Source organism: Mugil cephalus, chromosome 18, assembly GCF_022458985.1.
Source record: "Mugil cephalus isolate CIBA_MC_2020 chromosome 18, CIBA_Mcephalus_1.1, whole genome shotgun sequence".
In the NCBI taxonomy this organism is placed as follows: Eukaryota; Metazoa; Chordata; class Actinopteri; order Mugiliformes; family Mugilidae; genus Mugil; species Mugil cephalus.
The window spans coordinates 2,244,341-2,260,332 of record NC_061787.1 but is presented as its reverse complement, the minus strand read 5'-3'; the positions used below and the strand labels follow the sequence as shown (position 1 = coordinate 2,260,332).

Here is a 15,992-nt window from a genome sequence, read left to right as displayed (position 1 = left end):
CAGATCCAACGAATGTGCAACCTATCTGTGTGTGTGTGTGTGTGTGTGTGTGTGTGTGTGTGTGTGTGTGTGTGTGTGTGTGTGTGTGTGTGTGTGTGTGTGTTGGGGGTGTGGCTAAATGAAATGTTAATTAGCTTACAGAGGCCATGCAAGGAGAGAGTGATAACAAAAGAATTGGGGGTTGGTTTAGGGAAGCGGGTGTAGAGTTAATTAGAACTAATGTTCTGTTTAGTATAGGAAAACACAGGCTTGTGTCATGTGCACACAGACACACACACACACATAAACGGATTCAGAGCTCTATGTGGATTTATTTTTAAGGGTTCAATGTATCTTTATTTCTCCACCGTCTCTTCTCCTTCTTCTCCACTGACAAGTACATTTTCCTCACGTTGTATCCAATTACCCGACTGTTAGATGACTTGATTGATATAAGGCAGCAGATCTGCTCGTGTGTGTGTGTGTGTGTGTGTGTGTGTGTGTGTGTGTGTGTGTGTGTGTGTGTGCTAATTACCAAATCTCCAGATGAATGTCAGTGTGTGACACACTCAGGGCGAAGTATCACATCAGCCACATTGGTGGCAGCGGCAGCAGCAAGTGTACCTGGGATAGATCAAGGTGCCGACAGGCCTCGTTAACCTCCACTCAGAGCTCCAGGTTGTATGTGAGCACTTATCTGTGTGTGTGTGTGTGTAGCAATGTGAGGAGACTTCACACATGTAATTGGAGACTAGGCCACTTAGACACCGACAGAGACTCGAGTCGCGGCGGGTGTGATTATCATAGGGAGTTTTCATATTGCTCGCAGCAACATAACAACAAGCAGGTGTGTGTTTGGTGATTGGTGTCAGGGAGGAGTGGTGCTGGAGATGAGATGAGCTCGGCCTCCAATCATGAGACTTCCTTAAGAGCTCCATGTCACACACACGTCTAGATGGACCCGACATGAACACGTGAGGAAATACCATGGTTTTCCTTTTAAGAGACATCTTTATAATCTCCATGGGCAGAAAATATTTCATTCACAAACTGGAGTAGGAAATGAAGCGTGGAGAGATGATATAGTTTAATGCACAGGTCTTCAACAGGGGGTCCACAGAGCTGCTGCACGGGGGTTGCAAAATCTTTGGTTGATTAGACCTTTTATATATATATATATATTTTTTTTAAATTTCCCCCACAAATTTAACTTTCTTTAAATACACATTAAAAAGGGTCTAAGATATTTTTGTAAAGGGATAAATGGAGGCAGATCATTCGACAGAACAATGCACTAGCGGAGACCTGTCAATCTAAGCTTCCACCCCGCCCCTATTCCTGCTGAGCCAATCACGAGGCTACATATTACACGCTGACTCTGTCAGGTTGCCCACAATTGACGAGAGCCAGTTCAGTCCCAGGGTGAACTCCCAGAAGCACTCGCTGCAATATTAGCAGAAGAGAAGCTAATAGTGCAGGGTTTATATGGCAGTAGCACATCCACACTACTGCTGCACATGTTTGAAATAAATAAAAAAAAAAAAAGAATATTTGAACCTGTATATTATCTGAATAGCTTAATATTGAATGCAAAATGCTAATAGTATATATTTATAAATTCATAAAGTCATCTATTCAACAGTCGGTTTAATTTAGGTTTTTATTTGCTTTTAAACCACATAGTGTTGTATGGCTGCACACATTTATTTCTTACCTGGACCATTCAGAAGGTGTGGCTAAGGGGGTGGAGCCTGAATAAAGGGTGGAGCCAGTTCATCAGGCTGTACCAGGTATTGAGAGGGCATGTGGGGGTGTGGGTTAGTTTATTTGGGTTTATTTTATATTTAGTTGAGCTTTGCTTGTCTACCCCTTTGTGCTTCATTTGTTTTGAGCAGCCGGTGTTTAACTCCCACCTGGTCGACATTTTGCTCAGTTTGTTTGGTTTGCATGTAGTTTTGTTGATGTGAAAATTGTGTGTAGTTCTGTGCTGCTGCTTGTTTCAATTATTATTTTTTTCCCCCAGTTTTCTTTCAATTATAAACCACCTGTGTCCTGTTGCCTTGGTTCCTACCAGTCACTAATAGACAGCTGCTAACTCTCAGCTTTCTACACACTTCTGTTCACACTGCAAAAATAAAAACAAAAAAGCAACATGATCTGAATCCCTTGCCATTTTACTTCAGCCATTGAATTAACATATTTTAGCTGAAATGTCTCCTGTCTGTGAAGCATCCCAGACTTCCTGCCCATTTTCATAACTTGTCTGACTCTGTTAAGCTGCCGATGTTTAATATGCTAAGATCTGGGGTTTATGTGCAACGGTATTTGTTAAAGGGCACTAAGGATGACATTATAAACCGCAATATCATAATTGATCCCATCCTTGTCTAGACAATTTGGAAAAAAAACAAAACTGCACAACATTAGTGCACGTTAAAAAGAAAACAAAATAAAAGAAATGAATGAACTGTGTAGATACTGAATTTTTGATTATTTATTCATATTCAAGCCATAGTAACTATTCATCTTATGTCCTTGGACACCAAGTTTTCCCTTTTTATATTTGTTTAAGTGAAACACGGCACAGCTTTGAAAAAGTGTGTTTTTGATGAAACCAAACCAAGACTGAAAGAAGCAAAACTTAACAAAATGTCATACTGAAGTTGTTCACTAATCAATTAATATACTTTTGTGGCCATTTCATGAACTACCAAAGCTCACACCCTGTTTGTTGCTCAGAGCAGGTGCACAGCTACAGCAGATCACTGTGAAATGTCTTCAGCTGGTTGTTTGCTCGTTGCTCTTTCCTCATTAGTTTCACCTGTGTCTTGTTTCCTCATTAGCTCTTTGTGTGTCGCCTTCCTCTGCTTGTATTCTTTGACCCAACTCTCCCCAGTTGTTTCCAGCATTCTTGTTATTTTCTTGGGTCTCTGAGTGTGTTTCTTATTTCTTATTTTACATTGTTCCTGGTTATGTTTATTGTCTGATCTTTTGTTGAATAACCTTTTCTTGGACTCTGTTTGGATCCACGTTGTGTCCTGCGTGTTGGATTACCCTTTTGTTGGACTTGTCCTCTGTCTAATAAGTTTCATTGAACTGACCTTTTGTGATTCATTTTGCATCACTCTGCTTACATCTTTTTGCTCTGAAACCTCACCATTTCAGTACAAACTGAACAGGATATACACCAGGTGGACGAAGAAGTGAGAATGGCTGAGCCCAAAGTGCTTATCATGACACTGCTCAGAACGTGCATGTGATAGAAGACACAAACCCAGCTAGAGTTTTCAGAACCCAAGGCTGAGTTTTGCACACGACATCTGGTTTACTAACGCCCCATTATCCCGGACCCCTGAGTTGGTTCCCAGTGTTGGTTACCATTCTACCTGTTAGCTGCTAGTTCCCACCGAGATTACTCCAGGGTTCGACTCTTTCCAAGCTCTGCAGGGTCTTAAGCATCGTCCTCAGCTTGAGAGATCTGAGAGGTTATTGCAAAAAAGGCCTTAAGAGAAGATGCATTTCTGTAAATGGAGTTAAATATTGGAATGATGGAAGTATAGATTTAAAAATGTCTAACTAATTTTTTGTTTATAAGAGAATGGTTTGTGAAATGTGAATGATTTATTTTTTTGAAGGGGGCACGGGTCCCATGACCTCCTGTACTCTGTGGATCAGTTGTAAACCCATCAGAAGTGTTTGTCCTTGTCTCACCTGCTGATGATTTGTTTAAGAGACGTCTAGTCGTCGTCTGAGACTCTACTAGAGACGCTTATTGAGAAAATGAAGATTCTATGTCTTTAATGAGTTGCTTTTATACGTCCAGTAAAAAAGATTTGACCACAAGTCTCAAGTCTCTTCAGTTAAGTTTTCAGTTATAAATGTCAAAACTTCTTTTGTTTTAGGATTATTTCCTCGTATCGTCTCTTTTGGACCCCACTGTACCTCACGTTAATCGACCACAAATCGTTTGATATAATACTGAGTGTTTTGCTCAGTATCTAAGTTTCAAGTTTATATTTTAACTTCTCGGCCTATCTTTGTACCGGTCGATAAAACTTTTTTTTACCTCCAGAATTACTTGAATAGGTCTCACATGGAGAAGGAAAATACGTTTCTACTTTTACTTTTTTTTTTTTTTTTTCATGGAGAGGTTATTTTCCTGCACTATAATCATGGTTACAAGGACAGCCCCCTACAGAGCAACACTTTACACGGCTTCACTCTTCTACATACACCACATTGGTAGTTTTGATTTAATAAAACCATTTTTAATGGTCCACTGATCCCCACTGAGCTAAATAAGTACCTCCAATGGACATGTGTTAATGGAGAGAAGAAGGAGGGGGGAGTCCAGGGGAAAGATTTAAGCAAAAGTAACACAGAAGAGGAAGTGACTCCTACTGCACAGGTGATATTATAACCTGGAGTTGTTAGAGGGGAGTCCTCAGGAATGAACATTCAGTTTTAGAAGAATTAAAATGATTTAGAGGACTTCACACTTTGGTAAAATTCACAATTTCACAAATTAAAAGCAGTAATTGAGTTAGTAAAAACAATATGAGATACTTGTAATTCAGTTGATAATATATGCATGGTGAGTTTTGATGCAATATGTTTTTGGTTTAACTATAAAAACGTGGTTTCCATAATTAATTTTCTCTCTGGGTGAGTTTATTTACATAAATGTATCCAAAATAAAAGTTATATTTGTTGTCTTTTATTTATGGGTAGAAATGGATGTATAAATGCTTTATTTTGAAATAGCTTGTGTTATTATATTTACAGTATATCCTATATCATGATGCATCATATTTACCTGGGAGGGGAGATGGGGTGATCACCCAGGGTGAAGCTCATTGTACTTGACAAATTCCTTCTGTGAAATAACCCATATTTTTAATATTGTGCAATAACTCATGTTCACTTCATATTCTTGCACAGATTTACTGGACTCGCCATGTACAATCATTTCTCATATTCAGTGCTACATTGATGTGTGTATTATTCTAATTGCCTATTTATTCTTACATATTCTTATTGTATAACTGGCTGAAAAGCTATTTGTAGAACTGCCAACAGTTTGTGCAAATAGGCAACTATAAATCAATTTCCCTGGATATAAGGTGTGGAGTCCCACAAGGGTCGGTGTTAGGGCCAAAGCTATTTATTCTATATATAAATTACATATGCAATGTATCAACAACACTGAAAATTATATTATTTGCTGATGACACCAATATCCTTTGTTCTGGAAATAACCTACAGAAGCTACTGGAGGTGGTCACATCAGAAACATATAAACTCAACTGAAGAATTTGAATAAAACTAAGATTATGTTATTTGGAAATAATACATCATGAAAACATTGAGGCTGTTAATGAAACTAGATTTCTGGGTGTGATCACTGACAATATAATCTGCTGGTAACCTCATATAGCGAAGAGTATATGAATGGGAAGAATTTAGGACGCGGTATAAGGAGATGGTTTTCACAGGGTGTGTTATTGCTATTATTATTATTATTATTATTATTATTATTATCATCATTTAGCAGAGGTGGAAGAAAACTTTGAATAATGAAGAGTAATACTGACCAGGGGTGGGGCCAGATAAGCATGTGGCTTCCCTTCACTCCTTTTCAAACATTAATAGTATTTTAAGTTATGTAGTATTAGCAGAAGCAATGAAAATAAACTAAACTACACTAATTGTCTACATTGCTCTTTGTTCTGAACACTGGTAGACGAAAGTAATGTCCCCTTGGGATTAATAAAGTAATTCTGATTCTGTCAGAATCTCAATTTATAGCATTATTTCTGTGGCAGGACTGCATCCAACAGAAAATTTCCCCACTATGGGATAAATAAAGGGTTCTGACCTTATTTTATCTAACGAGGACTTCCTCGTCAGAGATATGCCAGGATCACCAGGTCTATGTCCACGTTGGAGGACCAGCTCTTTAACGTGTAGACACAAAGGTAACCTTAGAGTTGGGTCAGAATCTGCTTCACCAACAGATTCCTTTTTCATTATTCTTTCACGATTCAAGAAATCTCAGATTCAGTAAAATATCTGGAGTGGTTTCAAACTGTGGCCTTTGTATTTGGAAACAGTTGCTGTGTAAGTGCAGCGCGTGTTCAAAGACAATCTCAGTGCAGCAGAAAGCGGCCAACCCCAGGCAGCAATAACAAAACAAATCCATCAACGGCTGCCTTTCACATCCAAAACAGTCAGGAATACACAAGCTTTCAATGTCAGCTGTAGAGGAATGATGTTAGGATGACGGCCTGAGCGTTCACAGCGCTGGGAGTCCAGTGTTTCCTTGTGATGTAACAGAAATGTGTAAACAGCAGAGAGTGTCTGGATGTCTGCTCGGATTCAAGCGAAGCAAAGATGACTGGATAGTACAGATGGACAATAGGCCACAGTACAATGGGGAAACATCGTTTAACAAGTTAACAAAAACTACATGGATGAACTTAACTGTACGTAGTCAGTGAGAGGTGACTGACTAAAGCAACAAGGTTTGATTCTTCTCTCTTTTTCTTTTCTTTTTTTTCAAAATACATAGAAGAAAGTCGGTGTTGACAGGTTGTACAGGCAGAGGGAGCGAGGATGTGAGTTTGTTAAGACGAGAGAAAAGGTTTCACTAAGTGGCCACTAATTACTCAGTAAATTGTGTAATTAAGATGTTCGCTAATTAGGCGTCGCTTACGCAGCAGTCTTTGGTAGGTTAGTTTGTGTTTCTATGTCAGAGGGAAGACGTGAGGCCCTTGGGTTATTTAAGTTTCATAAAGGCACCGCTGGAGCTCGTATAAAGTCTGAAGTCTTCGTATATGATTCTTGAAAGGATTCAAGTTAAATTCAAATTAAATGTTAAAATCTCATATTTCTCTTCTTTTTGTGACATTTTAGAACATTAAATGGGATATTAAGGTGTAGGTGGTCCTCTGAGATTACACAGCAGGATTTATTTATACAAAGAACATGATTTACTTTGCTACTTACACTGATCAGCCACAACATTATGACCACTGACAGGAATAACATTAAAACCATCTTCACTGTTCTGCTGGGAAACTTTTGGACCTGGCATTTATAGCTGTGGATGTTACTTACACATGTAGTAGCCACCTAGAGGAGACCACCCTCCCCACTAACAATGTTCTACACCCTCAGAAGGCCCATGTCCATTCTCTGATGAGTCACCATAAATACACAACATCAGGAAGGTGGTCATAATGTTATGCCTGATCGCTGTATATACCATTAGGGGCTGCTTCTACAGGACGGAAGCTTCCTACTTATTTTTCACTGATCCCACCACTCATACCATATTGCTAACATCTCAGTTTGTGTCCATCAGAGATTAAATCCATGTCCCTCCTGAACGTCAGCATCTTTTTTTTAATTGTTCCTAGTGATGTTGGACCACGTGCAGCTAAAAATGCTGCAGCCAGCATGTTTTTTTGTTTTTTTTTTTCTCTCTTTGCCTTTTTTTCATGCAGCCGCTCTAAGTGAAAAGCTCTGGTGTCGTCACTATTTGTGTCAGTCAATCATATGGGACGGCCACTCTCAAAAAATCTAGAACATGGAGAAGAAGCTACGTCACAATATTGTTGTGATGGGAACAAAACCCACATTCAGCTTGTCAATGCTTTTCTGAATGAACTCTGCGGTCAACTGATGTGTATTGACTCACACAAACCTCATAAAACATTATTGTTTCTGCACAGTCTAGTGGCCGTGGATAATAAAAGTTTAACAGGAAAAAAAACAAAAAAAAATGGTTGACAGCTCACAGGTAGCACTCATGTTTACACCCAGTGGTGGGTTCTCTTTTACTATTTATATGTATAGAATAATATAAAATAGTCTATCATCTTCATGTCATGGCTTTAGTCGAGGCTGTGCTGTTTCCAGCAGCGTATGTTCACGTAGGGGTTTTTAATCCAATCACATTTCAGCTGTCAGGTGTTGCCAGGGTAAAAGAAATCTGCCTCAAGGCCTTCACAATCAACAGTGCGGCGTCTGCTGCAATAAATTGCAATGATCAGATTGGCAATCTCGGCCATCGAGCAGGAGAACAATAACTTTGGCATTTTCATGTCTTATTCAGCTTCTTTTTGTTTTTTCCAACTCGTAACGGCTGGAGGAGGAAAAACATGTTCTTCCAAAGTCATTTTCAAAAAAGGCTGGACACTGTAAAGACAGATAGATACAGTGAGGCTGGCTAACCGCTGGGAAAAGGGTTTGCAAATTCCAATTCAGTAAGGCTGAGAGGTACCGTTGGCTCATTTTTATTGATATTTAATGTTAATATTGATGTTCCTTCTAGACATGGTGCATGTGGTGCAGCTGTGGCTGAATTGTGCTTTCTTGAGATACTTGTCTGTGATGCAACTCCCTGTTCTGCTGCGTTTCTGTACAATATTGATGGTTCCTATAATCACAGCCTCTTAATGAGGTGGTTGGATTCAGGTATAACATCACAGCCTGTCACTGTAGTATAGTGGTTTTCACATTTACTTCTCATACCTATTAGACATGAAACCAAAAAAAAATAAATGCGTCCTCACTCATAAACATAAACATAAAAATGAATAAACCTAATTAAAGACATACATATTTACCCAAAGGTTAACATGGTTGATGAAGCAGGTTTGAGCAGCAGAGGGTTTACTCATCAACCCTCGTGCTTCCAGCTGCCAGCAGAGGCATGAATCTTGAATGTAAAGCAGGACTGGCATCAGCCAGCAGCATTTATAGCTGTCATAATCCTTTTGTTTGACCAAGGACAAGCTGTTGTTTACTGCAAACCATCCATCACATCCCGTCTTCTTCACAAACACTTCATACCCACACACTTCATATCACACACACGCTGGATTCTACAACATGACTGACGAGCAACAGACACGGAGACAGACGCACCTGAGAAATGTACAGTTTTCAAATTCCCAGGGGCCACACTAACCTCCATCATTATATTACCAGGCATAGTGTTATCAGCCACAACATTATGACCACCTTCTTAGTATTGTGTAGGTATCCCTTGTGGTGACTCATCAGAGATGAAGAGAAACGGACATGGGCCTTCTGAGGCCTCTTTGAGGGGAGGGGGCTCTGTGGATCATCCCACAGATTTGAGTTATTCCTAAAGTGTTTTGTGTGTGTGTGTGTGTGTGTGTGTGTGTGTGTGTGTGTGTGTGTCAGGCTGCTGCCATCAAGGAGTGTGTGGGGGTATCTGGTCCGGTCTAGGTGGGTGCTACCCGCCAAAGTCTCAGTGACATCCACACCAATAAATACCAGGTCCAAACGTTTCTCAGCAGAACAATAGATTGCATTGGTTTTAATGTTGTTCACTTCTCCGGTCATAATGTTGTGGCTGATGAGTATATAATCTTATTTTAATAGCACGTTGAGTCTTTTTTCAATATTATTCAATCAAGTCCAAAGCCCTCAAACCTGAGGAGCCTGAGTCAAGACATGTGATTTTTATATATTTATTTATATATTTATTTATATATATATATATATATACACACACTCAAAGTGAGCTGAAGTGAAGACGCTAGCGTCAGCCACGCAGGAGCTGAGTGTGTGTGTTGATGCGATGTATCCCAAACCAGGAGGACTTCTTTAAATTCTTGCTTGTTCTTGCTTTAGGTGCAGAGCGCCTCGCTGTGCAGCAGGAGCCCTCTGGAGGCTCGGCTGGATGACGTCTCAGAAGAACGAGGCTGAAGTGTTTTGTCGTTCACGTGTGAAAAAAGTTAATCGGGAGAAACCAAATCCTCCAGAACAGTCCACACTCCGCGTGCTTGTGGATGTAAATGAGCTCTGACGCGTCTTAGTTCCACTGTCTAACAGTCCTGACAATTACCCAAGTGCACCGTTTAGGTAGACGACGAAGGAGAGAGATCATCTGAACAACAACAGCAACAACAACAACAACCGCGGCCGAGTCTGTTCACACAGGCTGTACTGTCACACTTCAGCAGTTCATATTTATTTAACTGCCAAATTAGACTCTATAATTCATTGTGCCTGTGGACAGAGAGTAGGGGGAGGGAGGGGGGCAGGAAGGCTGAACACGGCGGGCTCATTATCTCTCTAGTTACATGTTTACCGTTTCTAAATGCACCTAATTGGGAGATCAAAGTGTCGGTGACTGGCTCCCCCCACGACTGAGAGGGCAGCCAGCCACAGATCCACTCACCGGATCGCTAATTTCATCAAATGCGCCCTCATCTTGTCGCGCCGGGGCGCTCATCCTCAGTTCACTCGGGTGTGACTCAGTTGTGGGGAGACGCTTCACTACATGTTCAGGATTTGAGTCGCTTTTTAGTCCAAGAAGTAAAAAAAAAAAAAACAAAAAAAGAAAAAGTAAAGAATCAGTGTGGTTCTATTGTGGACTCGTTTCTTTTAAAGTTGTGAAGAAGTTGAGCCCAGTGAATAGATAAGGTTGGATCTAAGTCACCAAAATAACTAATATCATACGTTTAAAAGTAATTATCCTTATTCTGGCCCAGGTTGCGGTGAAAGGCTGTTTATCCATCCATGAAATGATTCTGTTCTTCTTCTGCTCACGCCTCCTCTCACAGCTACTGTGACTTTAACTGTTAAACATAGACAAGAATTCTTTTTTTTTTAGTCATTTTTTATCCTGCTGAATTCTGAAGTGTTTCTTAGACAGTCTACACCAGGTACAAACCCCAACGTTTAATGACACGTGTTTTCAAGGTGAAAGAACATAAGGGCTAGTGTGTTTACTCCTCCTCAGCCTTTACTCTTCTAACAACAGTTCCCCAGATGTCGATTTCAGATGTAGTAGAGTCTACGTCAGCACTCTGCAGACGCTACTGTCCTGGTCTAGACTGCACGAACCTCTTAAGATGAAACTATTATTAAATAATAAGACATATTATATCCTCTTTGTATTGGACTTTATATATTGGACTTTATAGCTGCGTTTCCATTACAGTCTTTTATAAAACAAAAGGGATATTTCAGAAATTTCTACAAAGTCCAGCTGCTCTTTGTACGTGTTTCCATTGAAAAGTGTTTTATGAATGAGCTTTAACTCTCGTAGAGTCTCGTCACGCCAGAGAGACTTCAAATGAACTGGTCACATGACCATGACCTGCATCATCTCCGGTGATGAGAAAGGTAGAAAAAGTGTTTCCACTGCACTTTTGAGATAAACTTTTATATCAATAGATCTGAAAAACCACCTCATAAGAACATAAAAAAATGTCTGAGAGGTTTTTCAAAATGTAGGCGTTTCTGTTACCATTTATTTATGTATTTATTTATTTATTTTATTGCGATATTTGGGTTTTGCACATTTCTGGGAGGAATGGAAACACGGCAAATAAAACAATACAAAATCTGCAATTTTGAGAAGTAGATATGTAAAATAAAGTTAAAAATAAAAAAACAAAAGAGCGAAGGAAAAACAATAAAACACAGGTAAATAAAGACAAATATAGATAAAAGTATGTTTTCATCATTTGACCTGATGTCAGAGCTCTTAATTGTTTCTGTGTGACAGTGTCCACAAGCAAAAAAACAAAAAAAAAACAAAAGCTATGCAGACTTCGTTTATCCTGCCTGACAAGAAGTAATAGTTGATGAAGTTGGCGTCCAAGCTTCTGCTCCAGGAAACAAACAGATGAACGATTAGATGAGAGTCGACGGTGTGAAGGAAGATCTGGATGCTGACAACAAATAATGGCTTCATTCGACGTACAATATCCTTCTTCATTCATCACTACCTACTAATGTCAGACTGAACACACACACACACACTTACACACACACACACATCCATGACCTGCTCCATGCTCATTTATTCAGTCCCCAGCAGAGACACTTTGTCACTGGTACAAACAGCATGAAGCAGAGTAGCAGCAGTACTGTGTGTTTCTGTGTGTGTGTGTACGTGCAGTATCTATTTCTACCATAGCGTCCTTCCTGCAGATACAGCTGTTCAGCTTTCACAAGTCTCAGCCTGTACACACTGTACTGAGGCCAGTGGCTCGAGGTCCATGAGGTCCATGTCTAAATGTGATGGAAGTTTGTTCTAAAGTTTTACTTAAAAACCAGTAGAAGCCTCCGTGGTGGTGGAGTTGGTGGTGGGGGAGGTAATAATCGTCAGGGGTTTTTATTCCAGAGGGAGACTCGATTCAAACTCTTGATTTTTGATTAGGACTTGAGTTGGATTCCACTTGTTGTGTCTCTGATAGTTTGCAGGCAACAGCTCATTAGCCACAATCACATCATGAAGTCTGCAGACGACACGGCGGTGGAGGGTCTCATCCAGGTTAGGGTTAGGGTCAACTCACATTCGCTGTGTGGAAGCTGCCACCTCCAGACAGATGTGTTAATGTTTTTAAAGGTTTTAGATTTAATTTAATCACTGTTTTTGTGTGGTCTAAGCTGCTCTTAACAGTTTCATTGTATTTAAATTGTATTAATCTTTGTTGGATTTATTATTGATCCTCCTGCTTACGGTGCTGGCGCTGGACCTCAGGACGTCATTTTTGTCGTGTACCTTGTGGTTTGGTCTGGTCCATTTCCCTGAGCAAGAACCTAAAGGCTGGCCTCTTTTTTCTCTAGGTGTACGCTCGAACACAGAGAACAAATAATTCAACTGAAGAAGTCATGCAGACCTTTAATGTAGAATTCCGGTTAATTAGAGTCGACTAATGCAAACTGGATCACATTTTTAGGAAACAAATTCAGGTGTGGTCGTGACGTACGTTGGGATTTAGTGCTCAAATCAAAAATCCTGCCTCTCATCCTTCTGGTTTCTGATTAGTAATTTAGATTTACATCAGTCAGATTTTAGAATTAGTTCACTCGTACAAACGAGCTTGAACATCGTCCAGGCTGCAGCATAACTTCACGCTGAGAAGGAGACGTTTCTTCAGACTCTTCATGAAGAGCTGGAGGTTCACAGCATATTTCTGTCTTTACTTTGGCCTTTTCTCCTCTCGTGTGTCTTTGATCGCTGACACTTACTGCCTGGAAATAAAAGCATCGATTCATTTCCATCATGTCAAACATATCAGAGTGTTCCACTCGTTCTAATAGTGTAGGAGCATTAGCCTTTATTATTCAGCCTGTGAGATAGTAAGAAACACAAAAAGCATAAGAAGACATTTGAAAACTAAAATAGGCACTGACTTATTTTTGGTGGTTGAAGACTACCACACGTGATGGAGTGATTGAGAAGTCATCCACGCAGAAACCAGGATCAGTCTCAAGCAGCCTGATAACCAGTGATGTACATGAACCTTTTCAGGTACTAAAAAATGAGTAGATAAGTAAAGTACTAGCTGTCAAAGAGCTTGTATCCAGATGCTGCCTGGTCGTTGCAGCGTGGATGGAACGGACTGGAGCTACGTTAGCTTTTGTATCGCAGACTGCCAGCGTCTCAGAGAGAGGATTAGGTCCGGCTATCGCTGTCACCTCCGCTATCGGCACCATCTGTAAGGATCACAAACAGACACACACTCAAACACGTTTAATCAGAGGACAGCGGCTCGTAAAGGAAATCGTTATTTAAACTTTAAACTCTAAATCTGTTTTACAAATGCCAGGTCCAGTGTGTTGATAAGAGCAGGAAGATTTTAGAGGATTTCTCGATGAATACCACTCCGCTGAGTCGGACCAGCCACATTTCTTTATAACACAGACTCAACCAGGTGCTTGAAACCGTCCTTAGAGACATGATGTGGTTGTTTCTAATATTTTCTATCACCCTGAACCGGTCTGGTTGTTCTCCTCTGATCTCTGGCCTCATCAAGGCATTAGTGCCCAGAGAACATTTTCTCTTTTCCAGACCTCTACTCTATAAATCTTGGTTCAGATCCCAGTAGATCAGCAGCTTCTGAAATACTCAGACGAGTCCGTCTGGCTCCAACAACCATCTCTCCTCCTCAGTCCTCAGTCTGATGCTCTGATGCTATAATGATCATCATATTTCTGGATTAATGAGCAGCTGGTCCGTGCACGTTTTGGTCATTTCAAGTTTGCTTTTAAAACCAGAACTGAAAACTGGAAAACAGCTGTTATTTGCTTTGAGTTTTAAATGAAAGGGATAAACCGTTCTTTTTAAACCGTTCTGTTGCCTAAAATGATAAAGATAAAGTTAATGTTAGAATTACAGGATTTAAAATAATAGTAATAATAAAGAGCAACAATTCAAAAACAATCAAATAAAAAACAGTCATAGGAAGTCGTCTCCACGGTGAATCTGGAGAAGCACCAGGTTTATTCAGAGATTCAGATGATCTTCTTCTTCTATATGAGTCTAATAATCACTGGTTTCTCCTTCTTTCTGTTTTTATATATTACAGGACCAAAGATACATTTACTTGTTTAGCATGTTTTTCTTTTTGTTTAGTCTAAAAACCAAACTTGAAACACCAACAAATAAACAGATTGCTGTTGAACTAGTCTTAACTTGGACTATATATACATTAAATTGTAGGTTTCATCAGGTACACAACTTCATCTCATTTATCTGAAGTGTTAAAACATAAATCCTGCTGCTTAAGCTTCCAGATCCTATTTTATATTCATGTCACCAGGCCTAATTCAATCTATCCTGTAATTAGCACATATTCAGTGTAATTACAGTATATTCAGCACCACCTTTAATTGCTCCGGAGCACATACTATCTGTAGTGTGGTTATCTCAGCATACAGCTATGAAGTGTATAGCGTGTGTGTGTGTGTGTCTGTGTTCAGACAAACCAGCACACATCATCATTTAATGATGGCTTAGCAAGCGGTGCATGTACACTCGACAGAGATGAATGATGCCCCCGGCTGCTGTATGATACCCCTCTCTCTGCTCTTAGTGAGCCGGAGCCTTAGTGCAGTGCAGACCTATAGGGGCCAAGCCTTTGATTTTTCTGTCATGGCTGCTTATAATGATTAATGTTTGGACATTGGGGCCACTCTGTGTGATTATGGGCCCCCGCTAGCTCCCGTGACTCCTGCACTAGTGACTGTCATGTCTGCAAACACACATGCATGGGCAGACACACTCCCAGGTCAGAAAGGGGTGTTTAGTGAGTCCACGGCCCCATGTTCCAGACCAGGTCTCTGATCATGATCCAGTCGCCTACAAATGTCAAAACTCAAAAGATAAAACGAACCCTGTTGTTTTAAGAATCTTCAAAAACCCCAGTCATTTAGAGATGGCAAAGCCAAATAATATTCTTTTACATTTTCTCTTGTTATTATTAGACATAGACTTTATGGAAAATGGAGTGTAAAGAACACTCTTGGGTGAAAAAAAAATAGAAAAAAGAAAAAAATATTATTATGTAAATGTAATTTCTCTGATTTACATGTTTTTTTTTTAAGTTTAGCCAAAATGAAGTCGAAGCTGAAATCTCCAGTTTATATGTTTAATTTGCAAATTACCAAACCAAATTACAGAGTTAAGAGAATTAAAATCTCAGTTATTCATGTGGAAAAAGCATCTAAACTTCTAAAGTAAAGAGCTTAGACTAATCCACACATCAGACAAACACCCAGAGACCGGCTAACATTTCAATCCAGCCACAGTGCTCTGTACAGAAGAAGTACGGCGTCTCATTGTGACTGACAAAAGCTCAGCGAGCAGCTTGCCCATCTTTTCAGGCCGCCTGTGATAGTGATCAGCGGCAGGCTGCCTTTGGCTCTCGGGATGTGAATGCCTCACTATTTGATCTGGCATTAGCAGCCTTTACAGCCTTTAATATGTAGGATTATCTGCTCTTCACTTCTATGTAACACTCTTGACCTCCCCCTGATCACTGAAAGTCAGAGAGATGGAGGAAGAAAGGAACTAGACAGAGACGGGGGGGATGCATAGAGAATGGAGGTGGGAATGAAGGAAGAAACTCAAGGACAAAGAAAAAAAACATGAGAAAGAGAAAAGGGAGCAGACTGGAAAGTAGAACAGGAGAAGAGAGTGGTCTATGTAATTAAGAATGATGAGGAAGAAAGAA

At 40.0% G+C, this 15,992-nt stretch overlaps 1 protein-coding gene across 1 annotated transcript in view; it reads right to left on the bottom strand.

The window, feature by feature from the left end:
* LOC124995607 (NACHT, LRR and PYD domains-containing protein 12-like) overlaps positions 1-15,992 on the bottom strand; it is a 1,019,357-nt gene that overhangs the window by 331,285 nt on the left and 672,080 nt on the right. The gene's annotated exons all lie outside the window — the stretch shown is intronic.